This window comes from Dermacentor silvarum, chromosome 1 (assembly GCF_013339745.2).
Source record: "Dermacentor silvarum isolate Dsil-2018 chromosome 1, BIME_Dsil_1.4, whole genome shotgun sequence".
Lineage (NCBI taxonomy): Eukaryota > Metazoa > Arthropoda > Arachnida > Ixodida > Ixodidae > Dermacentor > Dermacentor silvarum.
This window is the reverse complement of record NC_051154.1, coordinates 263471446-263486610: the sequence shown is the minus strand read 5'-3', so window position 1 is coordinate 263486610 and position 15165 is coordinate 263471446. Positions and strand designations below refer to the sequence as shown.

Sequence of the window (15165 nt, the reverse complement as noted above, 5' to 3'; positions counted from 1 at the left end):
TTTGGGAGCGACCACTTCCCTATTATATTAAACTTAACTAAACCACACACATTCATTCATTCATTCATTCAACTCCTGGGGGTGGACATCTTTTTTTAGGTAGTAAATATCTGAACCAAGAACAAAAATATATTTGAGACACCTGTATTTCCGTTTATACGTGAACACCCTCAATCGATTCCTGTCCCAAGATCTGCTGGTCAGAAACAGTTTCATTTATATTAGTACTGAAATGCTAGACAGTGCAAGTATCTTGCATAATAATTTTTCAATCGAGCACACAGTCTTTCTCTATTCCTGAGCGTGCGCAAGTCTTTCAAATTAATAAGGTTGTCTTTCTATGACAAAGATTGTGTATTGAGGGCAAACCAAAAGTGCGACACAGGGCCGAACATCTGTACTGAGAGTTATTGTCAATTATTGACGATTTCTCTGCAGGACATCTGTAAAAAGGAGTGTCTCACGACCCAATTAGGCAGTTCCTCGAACCTCTCTAGAATGCAGAAGCACAGACCATCAGATCCTCGAACAACAACATGCAAGCGAGTGGCCACAGATGCCATATGCATTTTCTACTGGAGTGCCAGCGATGTAATCGACAACACGCGTCGGGTGCGCCGCTGCTCATGGCGTGATAGACCCACGCACGAAAGGCATTCGCCGGGTCGTCTTCGCAGTGGCAATTCCAGCGAGATATCTAAATGCGTGTCAGCTGGCGGGCGGCAATGAGTGGTGTTTCTGTCAAAGTAACGCAGCCTTACCAGCGCCTCGTTTGCTGCCAGCGTTGGAAATGATGTACAATGCCCTAACAAAAGATAATCGTGCTGTGATAACCGCCGCTTACTTGCGAATTTCTTTCCAGCATTAGTCGAATGCATCCTGAGCAGCGGAGTGTAATCTAACGCTGGTGTGCCAGTGTAGGGCGCAGTGATACAATCTCGACCGGGTGAGGTGGGTTGCCACTGCAAGAATTAGGAGATGGCGATGAAGGCGGGCATTGTGATTATGAAAAATAGAAAAGGCTGTATTCAGTTCATTGGTACATGGTTTTGACTCTATCCGAGTCTCGAGCGGTTCTGCCTAACACGGGGGCCAGGACGGCCTTAAATAACCCCTCGTGGTCTTGTGGCAGCCGATGTCTCTTTCGGGGAACTTGTGTCAAAAGTGTCAGTCGTTTGTCAGGTTGTTAAGTTGACGACCTCTTCCCCCTCGGGTCATCTCCTTTGGTTGCTCGCATTTCTGTCTGCTCTGGCCGTAGAGGGGCGAGCGACGCTTTCCTGGGATGAAGTGGATTATCTCATCACGGGAAAAGCGCTCGGGCCTGTTTCCCACATTTGAGAGGTAGAGTTTCCAGGAAGATCCCAACCGCCTTTTGGGGATGAAGATAATTGGTCCGACACGGGAACGTGCGAGAGTTTGGTTTCCCACAACTGAGATGCAGAGTTCCAAGCCAATCATAACAGCCCGTCCGCCGCCACAGGAGGTCTCGAAGGGGTTGCAGCATCCAAGCACCTCAACGATACGGGTAGACCCCGTGCCTCTGCTTCGTTTCGCCGTTCGTTTCAAGGTAGCCCAAGTGACACCTTCTGGAAATAGACCATACCAGGCCCAAGGCACAACAAACAGAGAGCACCCAACTAACCATGAGAGCTGCCAGGTTCACACGTCCCCATAAAACATCAGCCCTCGATCGTGATTCCCAAGAAATTAACAAAAGGAGAAAACTAGACTCCAACGCGTATTTTAACCAAGCTAATGCCGAGCGTTTTTGTTTCTCTTGCCCGAGAAAGCCATGCTTACTGAGAGTTTGAGAGAACACATTGAAAATTATCAAAGGGATAAATGCTGCGCAGCGAGTTACTCGTTTGGTCAGTGCTACCTGTCAGTACCAGCACTTGTAATGCAAAACGTACTGGGCTCTGATGACCGCTTCCACTCCAAATTAAGCTGATTCATGAAGTGGCATTTAAAGCCAGAAAACAAAAAGCCATACTCCATCTGCGCCCAACACTGTGAAAGAAAATTGCGTCTCCGAACGCACTTCAGCGAATCGAAATTCTACCATGGTAACCGATAAACACACCCACTGTGTAAGCATTGAATTACTCAAAATGTTTTCTTTTTCTACAAACCTCCAAAGTCAATGCCTATCTACAAAATCAAGGCGTCCACAAGCCACCGCCGTCGCAAAACCTGCTTCGCAGTTTTATTCGCATAACTGGCTCGCACAACAATCATTACGACAAAACACCGAGACTAATGCGAAACCTTAGAATTTAAAAGAAATAAGTTCTTAATAAGTAACAAAGGAAAAAAATGCAACGCACTGTATTTACAAATTTACAATTGAGAACCTTATGGATGCGCCCAATTCAGCAATTGCTTCCTCATCATGTGCACTCGACTAGGTCGTAACTTGAAAGCCATTGGGCCTTGCCAAGGGCAACAAAGGGCGCCAGACATACACAGCCCGCTCCAGTCACCTGTCAGTTTGTGTGGCCGCAGCTTTCTATGTCGTCTCGGAGAGGGAGGCCGTAAACGCGAGAAGAATCGCCATTCTTCATTTATCCTCACTCTCACTGCGCATTCCCCCTCATTGACAGTTTGATTGGCCCTGTGTGTGCGTGCATACCTCAGCCAGGTTGACCCTTTCAGCTGCATTCTTACTCGCGGAGAGGCACGCTATTCTATTGCCATCCCCCTTTGGCGACGTCTCCGTTTTCTCAACCACCATAACGAGCCCTTTGAAGTTCTACGTGATGGCCGGTTCCCTTGGCTTACAGGCTGTGGTGTGGCGTCTTTCTCGAATTTGCACTGCGCTAAATACTTCGCTCGTTTGCACCATCTGCAAAATTTTTGCCTCGCCAGGCGGTCACCGAATGTGCCTCTGCAATCCCCGAGCGTCGGCTTCCTGCCCTCCTTGGCCGCCATGGCATTCTCCTCTCCTTTGGATGATTCCGGAACGTTGCTCAAATGCGGAGGTACAAGGGAGTTTTTCAGCGCCTCCTTGACCTTTTTAGGGCTGCTGAAACAAACCATATCTCCGCAAGGAACGTGCTCCGGAAGAGTCACTGTTTCCACTTCCGTGGCGTGATCGTTTTCTTCTACCGCGATTTCCTGAGCCTTCGGACGTGGAATAGGTTGGACCGTAGGGCTGCCAAAACTCAGGCCCTTTTTCTTTAACAGCATCTCCGAGCAGTTTGAAAATAAGTAAGGGTATCATTTGGACAGATTCTGCGATACCGCGGCTTCAGTCAGCAATAGTCCGAACGGCCCCTCAATCTTTACGCTGGCTATGGGCAAGCAAACACTATGCTCCTCAACTACCTACCGGATCCACGCATGTTTACCGGTGAAACGCTCAGGTTGCACATACGCAGGGCGGACGATATCCATTGTTGCAGCCGAGTCCCTAAGTACCTGTCATGAGTAAGACGCCGGCGGCGCCATAAAAGAAGACAAGGACGATGTGAGCGGAGCGTTCTGAACGGCGCGAGCGCGCGAGGCGCGTGACCCGAGGCGTGATCGAGGGATGAACGGCGTTGTCTGAGGATTATCGACGTGGCTCCGGGCCAGGAAGGTCGCATCGCCAGCTCCGCACTGGCGACGGGAGACTTGGGGGTCTGGCCGAGTCCGTGACGTTGGCCGTCCATGGTGTGGCCGTCGACCTCGGCAAGTTCGAGTGAGGCTCCTGGACCGGCTGCAGCCTCTCACGGCAGGACCGGGCACCCCAGAAAGGACCCCTCTTCCAAGGCAGACCGGCACGCTCGATGATCCCCGGAACGCCACGTCGGCACTCGGGAAAGGAGCGAGACGGAAGCAGCGGCCGAGGACGTCGCTAGGCCTAACCCGTCACCTCTCCCGGCCACGTCAGCAACAGCGACCGGGTTACCCAGGCTTCCGAGACGAGCCAGTTGAAGGACCGACTTCTATGCAGCAACGTTGATGCGAAGATCGGCGAAACGGCCACATGGAAAAGGATGCTACGAGATTCCGGCCGGAAAGATACGAGCAACCCCATCGACGAACTTTGTAAGAACGACTTTCTTGTATCGTCGCTACAGTAGGCCAGTGATGCCAGACTTTGGTGTAAGAAGGGCCTAGGACTAACGGAGGCGAAGTTAAGGATATTTATTGATTCATTAGGTTGTACATTTGTTGGCATTTATTTATTCATTGTGTTTTAGTTCAGTGTGTAGCTTGATTTTCGGTTTGAGGCTTTTTGGTTTTGAGTTCGCGTGTAAATAACATGTTTGCTGTGTCGCCATGCGTCTTCCCTCTCCATCTCTCATAACACCCGCACGCCTCCGAGATCGGTGACGCAAAACACATCACAGTACCCTACATGGCGTTCCGTTCACTGCTAGGTCGTGAAGGTAGGGTTGTAAGAGCGTCAAGTTGTCGTCATCGCCATTGACGAAAGAAAAAACAATCCTAGGTTTCCGACAGCCGATCGCCAGATGTCCAGGCTCCTGACAACGGAAACAGACGACCAATTTTCTAGCCTCAAACGCCATTTTTTTTTCTTTTTGTCTTTCACTACGGCGTTATTCTGTCCTGAATTAACGGTCGGCACGTCTTTTGTGCCACCTCCAGCTTTCTCGTTGAGAAAGAGGCGGCCGTTTTCCTCTTTTCTGCATTTAGTGAACGGCCTAACGTGTTTTCTCGGATTGGCGACGTGCGGCGAATTCATCTGCTAGCACGGCAGCCCGTTCTAAGTCTTTTTTGCCTGACCTATCTTGAATCCGCAGGCGGATCTCTTCGCTCAAGGACCCGTAGAACTGCTCCATGCAGATTAGTTCAACAACCTTGTCGCGACAACCGAACACGTCTTCCCCTTTTAGCCACTTAATTAAATTGGCTTTCAGTTTATAAGTGAAATCTTGATAAGACTCGCCCGGTGTTCTACCAGCCTCCCGAAAGCGACGGCGGAAAGCCTCCGCTGAGAGCCGATATTTCCTTAGCAACGCAGCTTTCACTTTTTGATAGTCCTCTGACTCGTCATTTGTTAGCCTTGTAATTATTTCGGTTCCTTTGCCAGGAAGAACGGTCGGAATCTGTTGTGGCCAACTTTGTAGTGCCAACCCGTTTCTCTCGCAGGTTCGTTCAAAAGTAACGAGAAACAAACCCCTGTCATCCTTTACCTTGTACGTCGGCATGAGATCCCTTATTTTTAATCCTGCTTCATCTGAACGTATTTCGTCCATTGAGAGGTTATTTGCCGATTGCCTGGCCAGATCCCGCTGTATGTCTAGTTTTTTTAGCTTTATTTCGTGAGCTCTCTGTTCCTCTCATTCCTTTCTTTCTCCTGCTTCCTTTTGATCAGCTCTTTGCCTTTCTTTCTCAACTCTTTCCCTTTCATCTGCTGCGCTTTGTTCAGCTTTCTCAGCTCGTTTCTCTATCTCTTCCCATGCTTCTGAAATTTTGTACTCAAGAGCCCCGCACTTCTCAATCGCCTCAATAAGCTGCAGCTTTCTCTGACTTTTCCCAACCTCAATTACCAGCTCTTCGCAAAGTAATAACAACTCTGGCTTTCTATGTTTGCTTAAATCTATAGTCAATCATGAACGAGGACTTTATTACTCTGCTATGACATGAGGAAGCTTTCAAAAGGAGCCAGCACGTACAGAAACTAATTCGCCCGTTTTAGAAAACACATGAGCTAAAACCTGGCAAATTCTCAAAGAAAGTCAAGCACTCACCATTCTGCTGAAGCCAGGACGAAGGGTGGAGTATCCTATTGCTGCCAACCAGCTGATACAACCTTGACAGGGTGAGGTGGGTCGTCACCGCCAGAATCAGGAGATGGCAATGAAGGCGGGCACCGTGATGATGAAAAATATAAAAGACTATTCATTTTATTGGCGCATGGTTTTGACGCTATCCGAGACTAGAGCGGTTCTGCCTAACACGGGGGCCAGGACGGCCTTAAATAACCCCTTGTGGTCTTGGGATAGCCGATGTCTCCTTCGGGAAACTTGTGTCAAAAGTGTCAGTCCTTTGTCAGGTTGTCAACTTGACAACCTCTTCCCTCTCGGGTCCTCTCCTTTGGTTGCTCGCATTTCCGTTTGATCTGGCCGTAGAGGGGCGACGCTTTCCAGGGATGAAGTGGATTATCTCGTCATGGGAAAAGCGCTCGGTCCTGTTTCCCACATTTGAGAGGTAGAGTTTCCAGGAAGATCCCAACCGCCTTTTGGGGATGAAGATAATTGGTCCGACATGGGAACGTGCGCGAGTTTGGTTTCTCACAACTGAGATGCAGAGTTCCAAGCCTATCATAACAGTGGGTGGCATCTCTGGATGCGCTTTGTGAAGTATACGCAGGAGGCATGAGCACACCATCAATGCCGATACAAACTCATGCAATGACAATCGATTCAAATCACCACCGCACGGGCACATCAACTACATATATCGGCTCTGTGAGCGGCTAGACAAAGTGATAAGCAAGCATCGGCTGGCAATTCGGTGACAAATTTTAAATTACTAGGGGCAATAGAGCAAGCTACGCCGTTCAGTTGCATGCCTAGAAAGAATGGCGACGGCTGAACGTCACAATAGCACTCGCATGAGGTCTAGAATAACCTATTGCAAGGAAGCGTACCAGGCGCACAAGCGGGCGGTGGATCAGTGATTCGTAGATGAACAGCTTTCTGACACAATAATGAATTCAAGTTTATTCGAACTTACCGTGCAATCCTTTGACAGGAGCCGGAGAATCCACAACCCTGCATGCTTGAACCTTGAAGCAGCGAAGAACGCGGGAAATGAAACTCGGGACGAAGCCGCTGCCTACAAAAAAACAAGAAACATCATCCCCATTCAAGATTTTTAATTATGAATGGGCAGAAAATGTTGTGCTTCGCATACCTAGAATAGATGAGCAGTAGCTATGTCTCCATTCAAATACAGATATTGGGAGAAACGCTCCCAGCATGTTGAGCAAGTGGCCCGCCAATCCTTGGTCACTTTATTACAAGATTCTAAAATACAACTAAAACTTGATATAATGAACTTCAATAGGATAAAATTCTCGATATCATGAAGTATTTAACTTTTTATAACTGCTTGTCCATACACAATGCGTTTTGAACCTCAATAAAACGAGGTGTGCTTATGCACGATTTCAATATAACGAAATTTCACTGGCACCACGAAGGAATACGGAGACAATAAATGGAAACTTCTGCGGATGCAGATGGCCAAATGCAAGCGGCCACATTGTGAATGCTCCTCTCAAATTGTGTGCGACCAAAAGCTACGGCCGAAGAGCACTGTCATGTTCGGTATAAAGTCCAAGCTCAATATGATCTTATCGCACCCCGCGCACTTCATGCTTTAGGTGCAAGTCTTGCGAGGGTGAGCTGAGAAGAATGGTGGCTTGGTGAGCATCACCTTCCCATGTGAGCAAGGAGAGAGGGGATACGGAGGGGAGCGAGCTTGAGGTAACGTGATCAAGTGCATACTGAAGGAAGGGGGGGAGGAAGCGGGGGCCTGGTTGGCCATTGTCTCCTTTTCTAGCGCAGCCATGACTGTCAACGCAGCTGAGCACATATGCAGCCCACGCACCCTTTTTGAGATCTAATCTGCGACATGTGCACGCCGAGATGATGTGGAACCATGTGCGCTGTTTTCCCACACATTTAGTACTGGAGGTTGCAAAACCTCGAGTTTCAGAGACGCGTTGAAGCGAGAGGAAGACGAAGCACTAGCCCCCCCCCCCCCACCCACCCTGCTGGCGTTTTGTGTGAAAGCGTCGTATTACTGCGGGTGACACTATCATCCACGGGGGCGGAGTAGGCGCGAAAGCGTCGGTGGCTTTGCTTCATACTGCCAATGTGAAGATGTCCTCCACAAAGCATGAAACTGTATCTTTCGTTGCCGATTCAAATTTAACAAAATTAAACTTCCTCAATGTTACATAACAATTCTGGCCCAAGCACAAAGAAGAACAGTGTTGTCCCCCATATTGAGAATTAGCAAAAATTATAAACCACAGACTGTGCAGACAAGCATTGTGACATTCTTTTTTTTTTCCCACAATCACAGCAGTACACAGTGGCTCCATGTCTCAGTGCACAAAGCCGCACGCCCACAAGCCTCATCATGGTCACCATTTTATCATCATCATCACCACCATTCTATTCACACTGGTCATACAGAAAGAACCTAGAAAGTAATCAAATTTGGGACCATTAAGATTACACATTTGTCATGCACCTTCTTTCAGCCCCCATACCAATTCTAATGCATGCGTTTACTACTAGTTTGTGTTCTGCACTTTAGGGCATTCTCTAGCAGCAGACCTGAAAAGCTTGACAAGTAGAAACTTGCAAGCTGCCGCTTCACACAAGGTTCCTGCGCATAAGAAAGTGCAAACGGTCAAAGGCAGCCAGTTGCACGTCAACTTGGCACAGAAGGCTACTAATGAGCGGCAGCTGGTGACAGAAATGGTTGCTCACATGCCCCCTCACATAAAGGTGTTGAAGCGATCTCCAATGCCAAAAGTCTCAAACAAACAGACGGTACTGGACTGTGTAAAGAAAACCGAGGTGTGCAAACTGTTGCAATAATATTTTGAATGTTGGCATGATACGTCTTCAGTGTTGGACTGAGTGATTGGCTCTCTGATTAACCTTCCGATTGATCAACTTATTATTTAAAGGTACAGTGAAATGTAATACAAAACTAGTGTAGACTGCAAGATTACTCTTTTGAAGTTCTCTGCTTTAGTTCAAATAAAAAAATTTTAAAAAACATGGCCATAAGTGAAGAAAATAAAGGCCGAACATTCCTCTTGGCATTTCGCATAGAAACTGCGGCACTGATGTAGTCCACAACGAGAAAGTCTATAGAGGTTGCCAAGAGTATTTGTTCAGATCCACATACAATGCAATATGTTCTTCTTTGTTACAAAAAGCCTTTTTCTCAAGAAACCAAATAAAAACTGCAAAGAACTAGTAATAAAAGAGTTCAGTGAACAACCCCAAGCGCACGCTCGTCCAGAGCACGAAATCATGCTCAGAAGCGAATTTGTGCCATCTACACAGGAGCAGAAGGACATGCTCTAGGCACAGCAGGCTTCTTAACAATGTTCATTTTTTCTAGAAACATGCATTTAGGTAAATGAGCATAAAGCTTGCAAAAGGTGGCATACGGACAATGGGCCTTACATTTTGGGAGATCAAGATCGTATCAAATTCCCTTTGGTGTCCTTTTAAACAAATGCAGACTACACCAACAGGTGCTTAAGCATTTATTAATGTGGTATCCTGTGCTGCATGCAAGTCAAACTTCTTATTACAAGACATGGAACAGAATGTGTGCCTGCAAGTGCAATCAGTATCTCAGTGTACGCAGTAGCTATATAAGAGTTTAGCTTGCTCTACTCTTTTTGCACTTAATATCACCTTTGCAACATTTTGCTACCATAAAATTATTGAACCTTATCAAAACACATTATTTATACTTTTAGAGCTTGACTTACACAGACTCCTTTAATTTCTTTGTATACGACTCCTTTGATGACAATGGGTGAAGATTTGTCCTTGGGATCGGTATGCTCAAGCCTCCATCCCTACTGCCTGCAATGAGCACAACGTAAGCTTTAAATCTTACTTGGCTGCAGAGAAAAAAATGTGGAACAATCCTTTCAGTAAACCATCTCCTCTAAGAAAGATTCACACATAGCACTCGACTACCGTAAGATTCCAAGCAAGGCCCCCTCCAAACAAGTAGAAATTGCCAGCAAAGTGGGAGGGGGGGGGGGAGGCTATCCTGGCATGGGTCCAAAATTCAAGATGGCGATGACAAAGGTTTCCCACCAGAAGAAAGAAAAAAGAAAAAGCGTAGTTGGCATGGATTTCACATTTCATTTAACATGCACTTTATTAAGCTTAAGTACGTGAAGGTACATGCCATTCGCGAAGAAGGCACGTGAATACGTTTCCTGTACGATCAATGTCTCACATCCGGGAGAGTGCTGGCGGAAAGTAAATTTATTACAACCCAAGATACTTTTCCTCTAAAAATCCAACAATTAAAGTGCTGCTGGCGGATCCAGGAGGAAAAATGGTCTAGGTGAAGCAGGCTTCTTAACAATGTTCATTTTTTCTAGAAACATGCATTTAGGTAAATGACCATAAAGCTAGCAAAAGGTGGCATACAGACATTTTCGGAGATTAAGATAGTATGAAATTCCCTTTGGTGTCCTTTTAAGCAAATGTAGACTACACCAACAGGTGCTTAAGCATTTATTAATGTGATATCCTGTGCTGCATGCCAGAATTCTTATTACAAGACACAGAACTGAATGTGTGTCTGCAAATTCAATCAGTATCTCAGTGTATGCAGTAGCTATATAATAGCTTAGCTTGCTCTACTCTTTTTGCATTTAATATCACCTTTGCAGCATTTTGCTACCATTATATTGTTGAAACTTATTAAAACAGAGCAAAACTAGTGCACGCTTGCGCACGTTTCCAAGGAACTCATAAGAGTGCATACGCACACATGGGAAGTATGACAATGCACGAACCTAGTCGCACAATCACTGTGACAAATAAAACACATGGGATCGGATCCGTCGAGCCATGTCAGCCTGACCCCCACCAGTTGGGATGTTGGCGGCAACCGCTAGAGGTGCTCTTCTAACATGGAAAAGATCCATTCCCTTACATTCTTCTTGGCTTCAGTGCATTGGCTTCTTCTGGTGGCTACCTTACTTGATTAATCAAGCCCAATGTTTCCTCCGGTTCTTTTCACCAAACAATAATGGTGAGAATGAAAAACCACCTAACTTCTTAGCTGAACAAGCAGCAATGTCAGACACAATAGAAGAACTGCACAAAATGCCCCCTTCCCATTTCATAGCAGCTTAATAAAAGCTACTGACATCAGAATTTTGCAAACTACAACCATTGTCCATAAAGCTTCGAGACTGATTTATTTTCTTCACTAGAAATGATTCCCCAAAACAAACATTACTGCGCATGTGTAGCGCCATCTTTTCGGGCTAACCTGAGCTGTTCATGTTAATTGCTGTGGCAGCTGCTAGATGGCACTACATGTACAAAATTACGTTGTCACTAGTCGTCTGCGCATTCTACTGTGAGTGAATGTGGAGAGATGGATGTCCACCTCGAACAGCGTGTAAACATAAAATTCTGTGTAAAGCTTGGCAAGACAGCCACACAGACGTATGAGCTCCTTCGTGATGCTTACGGCTACAAGACATCATGGGCGCAAGCTTTTGAGTGGCACAAGAGGTTCGTTTTGGGGAGAACGTTGGTGGAAGATGAGACAAGGCAGGGGCACCCTGCAACCTCACGGAATGAAAACAAGGTGGCTCGGATCAGGGAGATCGTACAGCAAGACCGCAAAACTACAGTCCGCATGCTATCGGATGCTCTTGACATTAATAAGACAACATGCCACCAAATTTTGCGAGAGAACTTGGGAAACGAAAGCTGAACACCAGACTTGAGCCGCACTCCCTCTCACAGGACCAGAAGGACACGCGAGCATCAGTGAGCGCCGATTTGCTCTCCGAGAAAGAGAAGGATGCTGCATTCATCGACAGCATCATTGCTGAAGACCAAACATGGTGTTTTCAATACGATCCTCAAAGAGGCAGAGCACCGAATGGCGGACCACAAGCTCTCCAGAGTCAAGAAAGGTGCGGCAATAGAAGACCAAAACAAAGACGATGCTGACAGTTTTTTTCGATGCCAGAGGTGTCATACACCATGAGTTTGTCCGACAAGGGCTGACGGTGAATCAGGAGTTTTATATCCGCGTGCTCCAACACATGCGTGATGCACTGCGACGCCGTCTCCCTGACTTCAGGGCATCTGGACAATGGAGCCTTCCCCATGATAACGCAAGGCCGCACACTGCTCTCAACGTGACAAAATTTCTCGCCAAACACAGCATTACTGTACTTCCCCATCCGCCATACTCGCCTGACTTCTCCCCATGCGATTTTTTACTGTTTCCTCATGTGAAGAGAGCCCTAAAAGGTCGCTAGATGGGGAGCGTGGAGGCCATTAAAGACGCCACGACAAAGTAGCTGACAGCCCTGCCAAAAGAAGCGTTTTCCAACTGTTTCCAAGACCTCAAGAAGCGTTGGAAGCTGTGCATAGGCTGCAAGGGAGACTATTTCGAAGAGGTGCTGCGCAAATGATTTCAATGTTGAACGCATCTTTTTTAATGGACTCAGTCTCGGAACTTTATGGCCAAAGGTAATACAACCAATACAATTATTAACATAATTTCAGAAATTAAACTTCAACTAATTGCTTTATCGGACATGTTATAATTGCAGGAGTGCAGTCAACCAACACTCAAAGCAGAACATTTTGCTACGATCAGTGTGTGATTAAATATGTAACAGCGCAACATTAAACTAGGACACAAACAGAAGAGGAGACAAGGACAAGCATTGTGTGAGCTGCTACATAGGTCAGACGAGGAGGTATTTAACACCGCTTGTCCTGGTCTGCTTTCGTTTCATCCAAAGTCGCGCTGTTGCATTTTTAATCATGTAGAACCAAGTGGCCCAATCTCTGATGTTACTAAATCTCTGCGTCTTGTACCAGCCATGAGAAATAAGTACTCAAAATTTTCAGCAAATTACATTGCTGTTCCAAATATGTTTGGGCATTGAGAAAAAATTACGAATGAAAAAGTGTTGATTGGAACACCATTGCATTTTATGGCACATACAAGTGCATATTTCTCAATACTGGTGCCATGCATAAAGATTATAACAAAAAGTTATGCTTCGAGTGCTGGCTGACTTCCAATTCTGAAATTACAATATGGCCAATAAATTAATTCATTTAAAAGTTAACCCCGCAAAGCCCAACATATAATTTTTGCTGCACTGAGGTTCACAGATCAAAATTCAGATTTAAGCTCAATAAAGATAATCAAAAAGCCTGAAGTAATTTTAATAAGCTGGAGCAATATTACCCCCCTTCCCACCCCAATTTGTGGATAGTTGAGCAAACCAATTACTAATTAATTTCTATAGAATCATTATGACTCGAATATCATATCATTGCTTTTTTTTGTATGAATCTGCTCTCCTTACTTTGCCAGAAGTAAAGGTGAACAAGTTCAATTTTCCTTGATCAGGAATGGTGCTGGGACTTTCTGGGGCTAAATTTATCGAATTTTGTTAATAATTGTGTTGGCATATCATGCAAATTATGAGGTCCATCACTGCTATAAAGCTTGATCAGCCAAATTGCCATTTGTTCACTAATTCATTATTTTTATTAAACACACAGTATATACCACATCAAAAGACTCCAGATGTAAAGTTTACAGCCAGCAGAGACCATCATAAGGACTGTGTCTACATATGTGCATGCAAACACCATATTCACTTCCTACGTGGCATGTGAGTTTTGTGCTCCACCTCAGCTTCTAGAATCTGATCACGTAACTGGTAACGTAACAGGGCAGGCTGGTAAATCCTGTTCACTGGCATGTACTGATACTTTCTTGATGTCTGAACTCTGATCACAACTCCTGTTGGCAATACCCAGGGCAAATCATTTGTTTCATTCCAGCAGTCAATGTACATGCTTATATTCGGGGCAATTACAGCCGATGTACTGCATGAGCCAAATGCATTCCGCTTCAATGTTGGCCAAAGAGCAAGGAGAGGGGCTGAATGCAGCAACAATAGGACAGCAGGGTCACACAACATGTCGCACCTACACTCCAACATCTGGGCATTTTTTATTACAAAATGCCCATATGCATGCACACACCCACAGACACACACACACTACTCCAAATAAAACTGTTGGAACCTTCAGTTAAGTTGGTAAACATAACTTATTTTGTAGTTAAAATAAAAGTAATTCTTATGGTAGTACACTTATTGAAGCACGTTGTATGTTGAGTGCGATGCAACACAGTAAAAATGAAAGTAAGACATTTTATACGATTTGGTAATGTAGAGTCTCGCTTTTCGCAATGTCCCGCTGTCTATGCACAGCATATTATTGAACTTTCTTTCTCTCCAAAAACGAAGCTACTATGTTGCAACTGCAAAAGTGAACTATCAGGCAATACACGTCATCAAATTACCACCTCTGCACACATCTTGACAATTACCAAATAGTAGCGAAGATCTCAATAAATTATAGTACAAATACTGCCTTAAGTTTCCTAGGATTTAAGATAAAAGTATGTGTCAGTTTATCACGGCAACTTATCAGCAGGGCGCCTCTTATTATTTACCAGGCTGTTTCAGCAGTTCCTGTGTACACACAGAGGCTTGTCGTAAGCAAGTGCACACCCGGCACAGGTGGGATGTGTAAGGTATCCCACCCAGCTAAATAAAAAAATAGGTGGATCACAAAAAACAAGGGACGATACTGTTGTCCTTCTGTTAAAGCAAGTTCCGATCTCGCACTGACGCTGCATACGTACGGGTGCGATCGTACGGGCGATGTGGAGAAAGTCCGCGCCTGTTTTTTCCCTCCAAAAGCCGAACAGCAGCGAGGAGCAGTTCTTTGATTTCTTCAACCTGAATAAATAAGCGAAAAAGCCATTTGCACTGCCCCCCCCCAATGCAACGAACTCTTCCACACGCACCTGGCGCACCGTGTACCCGCCGATCGTGTCTCCCGCCTTATACTGCAGGGCGTGTTTGACCGCTGCTGTGTGACTCTATCGGTGATCATTTGTCCTGAAACAGTTAAAACAAGCGTTGTGAGCACGCGAGTTCAACTGGACAAGGATGTCCCATTCAACTACAATAAGAAAACAAAATTCGAGGCTCCTTACCACGCCTGTAGCCTCTTAACACTTGACACAGCCATTTGAACATTTCTGAATCTTACGTAAATATTTGTTGCACTATTACTCGAGGAGTTGGCGCGGAGAGGATTTGCTTTAACGAGTCCGTGCACTCACCCATCAACGAAAAAACCATGCGCGAATGTGCGGAGGCTTGGTCTGGCTGAATTATTGGATAGAGACACGACTGCCCACCTAATCCAGACTAATCCAAATTGTGCATCTCGGAGGAACATGGATTAGGGATTCCATGACGGCAACAGCGCAGTAATAATAATAATACTCAAGGGAAAGAAGTAATAGACCAGTAATAAAGTTGCTTGAAGGGCTTAGCTTTCCCGGAAG

The 15165-nt window shown here is 45.7% G+C and overlaps 1 long non-coding RNA gene across 1 annotated transcript in view; it reads right to left on the bottom strand.

The window, feature by feature from the left end:
• Window positions 1-14942, bottom strand: part of LOC119437127 (uncharacterized) — a 43188-nt gene extending 28246 nt beyond the window's left edge. Inside the window, exons 1-5 of the long non-coding RNA XR_005189236.2 lie at window positions 14809-14942; window positions 14617-14710; window positions 14452-14548; window positions 9488-9584; window positions 6691-6792 (exon numbers count right to left, since the gene is read on the bottom strand). This is a non-coding gene — a long non-coding RNA (uncharacterized LOC119437127). The remainder of the gene's footprint in view (window positions 1-6690; window positions 6793-9487; window positions 9585-14451; window positions 14549-14616; window positions 14711-14808) is intronic.
• Between the last annotated feature and the right edge of the window lie 223 nt (window positions 14943-15165).